This window comes from Galeopterus variegatus, unplaced genomic scaffold (assembly GCF_000696425.1).
Source record: "Galeopterus variegatus unplaced genomic scaffold, G_variegatus-3.0.2 Scaffold1531, whole genome shotgun sequence".
NCBI classification, from domain to species: Eukaryota; Metazoa; Chordata; class Mammalia; order Dermoptera; family Cynocephalidae; genus Galeopterus; species Galeopterus variegatus.
This window is the reverse complement of record NW_007727642.1, coordinates 170,972-176,541: the sequence shown is the minus strand read 5'-3', so window position 1 is coordinate 176,541 and position 5,570 is coordinate 170,972.

Below are 5,570 nucleotides of genomic sequence, written 5' to 3'. Positions count from 1 at the left end.
GGGCGTGGCCGGGCTGGGGCCGCGGCGGCGGGAGGCGCATTCCCGGCGCGCACAGCTCTATTGTTACATAAAAGTGCCCGGGCCTGCCCCTCCCGGGCGGAAAACCACCTGTGTGCGGCCGGCGCGGCGCGGGAGGGCTGCGGCCGGAAGGCGCGGGCCCTGATCCGGTCTCCCCTCCCTGAGCCCCGGAGGAAAAGAGGCCGCGCTTTGTCCCGCCGCTGCCTGGCAGGCGGAAGCGGGGCGCCCCCTCTTTGCGCTTTGCGCCCAGCGTGAACAGAGCGAGGGCGCCCAGGGTCGCGGGGTCTTCCCTCGCCCGGCGCCCCGCACCCACGGGCCTGCCTGCGGACGCCCCCGCTGCGATTTGCATTTTTTAGTCACCCGCCTCTTGCTTGCTTTGGGAAATGTGGGATAAAAAAAGGCGGCTGCGAGGCCCAGGTTGCCAATTTTGGAATCTGCTGCCGGCAGGCCGCCCCTGGAGGAGCGTGTTCGACGGAGGTGGGGGCTGCCGCGCTCCTCTCCAAGCCTTTTTTGGGCAGCCCTTGGAACAAAACTCCCATATTTCAGTGGATATCTTGCAGTTCCCGCTGGGGGAGGCCTGCGCTGGCGTTGACGCCCCCAATCTTTCCCGTGTCTGTTACAGACGTTTCCACCCCAAGATGTTTCAGTCATTGGAACCTGGGAGGGGAGAGGCAGGGTGCCCCGCAGCGGAACTGGAAAGAGCAAATCTTTCAACCCAGGACCTGCAGCAGAAGACGGGGGCAGGAAGGAAGGGAGAGAAGTTGTTAAAAGTGGAGTTACTCGAGTCAGAGCATAGGTTTGGTGGGACGATCTCAACACTTTGGAAATCTGAAGATCAAAACCGTTTCACCCAAGCTTTTGAACCCTATAGCAACGGGATTGTCGGTCCTTCCCGGCACATTTAATAAAAGGTCACCTGACCGCTGGGTCCTAAGAAGTGCGGCGTAAAGGGGCTCTGGGGTGAGACAGCCCAAGTTTGAATTGTGGCCCCCACCTCCTCTAGATGGGCGACCTTGGTTCAATCATCTTTCTGTTCTAAGTTGCAGTCTTCCACGTTGGCATAATGAAGATAAAAATATGTTTCGTAGGGTCGCTGTGTTGGTTAAATGGGTACATAGAAATGCTCTAACGTGGTAGTGGTGTGCTATTAGTTATAGATATTATTTTTATCGTTATGAATTGACCTACAAAACGGCCTGGGTTCTTCGGGACTTTTTTTTTAATCCTGAGGACGCTCTCCGAGGCCTGCCTGACAGCCCGCTGGACTCGCTCATCTGCAGCAAAACCTTCCAAGGAAATACCCTAACTATTTTAATCTATTGCCATTCAGCTGTCAAGCAAAGCAGGTGTTGTCCTAGAGGAGGCTCAAAATTCTTTAATACAGTTAACAGGATGGACCCAGCCACAATTCTAACTTCTGCCTTTGTTGCCTGTTAAACACCCTGTTTTCCACCCACACCAAACTGATAAAATAGAAATAGTGTATGTTGGGCATTTACTACATGATGGATACGGTCTTGTTTCTGTGTTTACGTACATAATTTCCTCCGATCTTCAGAAAACCTATGTAAATTATCCACATTTACAGAGATTAAGGAATTTGCCTGAGGTCACACAGCACAGCATGGGGTTAGGACTTGAGACCCTTGACAGATCTTTAAGGATTACCATACACACACATTACAGGGTGTTGTGGACACCATATTCACCTCCACATGCTGTTTCCTGCCAAAATGTGAAGGATTTCAAGGTCTGTATTTCGCACTTTGATTGTCAGGCATTTCCAGCCTCATATACTCGGTTGCACCCTCCCCACAGATGTCAAGGACTGAAAATTAGGCTTATTTCCCTGATCCTTGAACACACCAGTGGTTTTCTTTGACTGCATGCATCTCTTTATTAGTCAACCATTCACGAAATTCTGCCTATTTTCTCATTCTTGGAGTATGTCCTATATTTTAATCCTTACAACTAGCATTACTTATCAGTGGTTCAGTGTAGCACATGGGCCTGGGTTCAAATTCACCTTGGTCACTCACTAGTCTGGCAGAGGGAAAGTCACTTAGCCTCTCTGGGTCTCACTTCATTCATTCATTTATTTACTCATTAATTGTAGGTTCCAGGAAAGCAGCAGTGAATGAAACAGGAAAGAATAACCCGCCTTCCTGGAGCTTACATCCTAGTGAGGATGGACAATAAACAAAATAGATAATTATACAATATATTAGACAGTGAAAGTGCTATGGAGAAAAGGCAAGGAAGGGAATTCAGAAGTGTATAAAATTGAGAATACATATACCTACCTCAAAGGACTGTGAGGATTAGCGATGGCTGAGATTGACACATGAAAAGTGTGGGGCACAAGGTGGGTACTCGAATGATGATTTCAAAAAATATCCTGCTTTGTCCCTGCATAAAGCTGATTTGCTGTTGCAGATCCTGCTTGGAATGTCACCATCCTGGCTCTTCCAGACCAGGCTCCCAGGAAAAGCTCTCAGGAGTTAAGAGTTGTAGGGATTGGACAAACCACAGGCTTCCTTTGTTCCAGAGGCCTCAGTTCCTTTCTGAGGGTATCATTCATGCATACAGGGCTGCGTAAAGACTGGAGAATACTGCAGGTCACTTCTGACTCATTCTCATAAGTGCAGAGAAGCGTATTCATAGATCCTAGTTTCTCCGGGTATCATTCATGCATACAGGGCTGCGTAAAGACTGGAGAATACTGCAGGTCACTTCTGACCCATTCTCATAAGTACAGAGAAGCGTATTCATAGATCCTAGTTTCTCCCTCTACAGAGAAGCGTATTCATAGATCCTAGTTTCTCCCTCTGTGTGTGTGTGTGTGTGTGTGTGTGTGTGAACTGAGCACTCGTGCTTGAGTTATTCCTGGTGTTTCCCCTTGGAAATCTCCTTAAAAGTTGTTAGTGAGTCTTTTGATTATACATTTTATCCGGGCTATTGGAGTAGCATTCCAACGCTGCAGGAATTTTCCTGAGTTTGAGGGCACTTGCAGTTTATGAGACCTGAGTGGGTTAGCGTGATCTTTAATCTTCTTGGAGTAATCTCTGTGAATACAATGATATTTATTAACACATCATGTGAAAATAGTTAAACAGATTTTTGGCAAATAAGAGGATGTTTTGTAAGATCTGACTGAAAATGTAGTCTTGTGGCATATTCAAGATTTACTTTTAGAGGCCCCATGGAGGCCTTCAAAGTGATAGTGGTGTTCAGAGCAGCCAAACCTCAGAACCCAATTCGTATTTGAAGGATATGTTTGAAATAGTTTGACTTAAAGGGTATATGGGGCACACAGAACTCACCCTGAGGCCTCCTGGCAAGTGCCTCAAAAAGATAGCAAGAAGCTAGGTCTGAACAGCAGGAACTGAGGAACCCAAGAGGCCTGAGGGACTGAGAAAAGGAAATAACAGGTCGCACATTGATAGGCTATGAACAGAGAAGGCTAAAGGGAGTGTCAAATAGCCCCCAATTAAAATACCAGCAGCCCGTAGGAACTGCAGGTCGAGGTTTGTAATCAAGTTCTTTCTCATGGGGCAGCTCCATGCAGCTGGCCCCAGGGCGAGGAGCTTCATGGTCTCCTTGAGCACAAGTTAATGATTTTCCCAAACTCTGCTGGGGTGGGAGGAAAGGTAGCTGGGCAGCAGCAGTGCCCGAGTCACTCACTCACCCACAGTCACATCTAGGGAGTGCTTTCCTATAAACAAGATGGCAGTTTCACATCTTGCCAGAACGGTACGACATGAGGAAAAATATGAACTACTGTGAAATTCAGACTTTAGCCAATTTGGCTAAGCTTTCAGAAATTATGGTCTTTGTCAGCTTGCTTGCATTTCTGTTTCCCATCACTTGATGAAATGCAGATTAATTTACATTCAGGATCCCATAGAGACTTTACCTAGAATATTCTTTCGAAGCTAGACAGTCTCTAGCAAGGAAATTCATTTAAAGATAATGTATATTTCTTTCAGATGTTTTAATTCCATAACTTCCATGGGGAAAACATTCATTGATTCTTCCCTCTTATCCTTTATTTTCACAAAGTAGGAAATGTAAAAGTACATATAAATGTATATGTAAGAAATCATCAGGAAGTTGGCATTTCTACAGCTAAGCTCATTTTATCTTTTTTTGGAAAAGAGATAATAGTACCTTGCTTCCCCCACTGTATTATTTCCAAAGCCCCAGTGATGATTCTTAGTGGGGAAAGTATGGCTTACACTGCCTTCCAGGGAGATGAGGAACTGTATGTATTCATCTTTACAAAACCTTCTCCAGTCATGTGGTGAAGCACCCTGTGTGCAGTGTCTTGGGCATTAGCCATGCTAGATCTACATGTGGGATATTTGCCTTGTGCCTCCTTGTGTGGGCCATGTTTCCTCTGGTGACTCATGTGGTGAAGCACCCTGTGTGCAGTGTCTTGGGCATTAGCCATGCTAGATCTACATGTGGAATATTTGCCTTGTGCCTCCTTGTGTGGGCCATGTTTCCTCTGGTGACATTTCTGTCCATCTTGTGTTCCTTTATTTACGCAGGTGTGAGTAGTACACATAGCTGTTGTGTAAGAGAACTAATTATTTTTCTAAGTAGGTACTATTTCCTGCCACCCTATTTTTGCCTCAGCAATCAGTGCAAATGATTGCGTGTGTCCACAATACAGAAATGCTTTAGCTCAGTTTTTCAAATGGAAGAGCTCACAGATTCCCCAAGAATATATTAATGGAACCCCAGGGGCCCCTAAACTCCAGTCTAAGCAACACTGCTTAAAGCCATTTGGTGGATCCATTACAAAAGTTATATCTGAATATATTATGAAAATAACAACATTGTAGCTACAATTTATTCTATAGCAAGCATTGTGAATGTTATGATAACCCTTCAAAGCAGGTGTACAATTACCACAGTTTTATGGTGGGGAAGCCTGGGCTCAAATGTCAGGCAATTATGATGGAATCCAAACTCAATTTTCAGTCCCTTTGAAGCATCTTTGGGACACACTGCTCCCTACCTGATAAGGGTGGCCCTAAAGCATGACCTTGTGCAGCCTGTTATGAATTCAACCTGTTATATTATAGCAGCTTCTACGTAATTCGTTAAATTTTATCTTGCTGTTCAATACTGAAAGTTCTGGAGTCGGTCCAACCTGGATTTTAATCCTGGCTCACCGACTTTCTAGTTGTGTGTCTTACTCCCCACACCTCAGTTTCCTCATCTGTAAAATGACAGTACTACAAGGGTTCTTCAAAAAGTTTAAGGGAAAATTAGTATTATTTTTTAATTTTATTTTTCTATGAACTTTTTAAAGTACCTCATATATCACAGGGCTATTGCAATCAATGAGTTGTATTTGTAAAGGGAGGAACAGTCCTAAAACAATACTAACTCATTGAGTGCTACCTGTTTTTATTGTTACACACACACATATACAGCTCTTAACAAATGTTTATTGACCTTGCTGAAAAGGGATTATATAATGAAAAACACAAAGGGTCAATTTAGTTCTAAGGAATAGAAAAACAATCCATATGAAATTT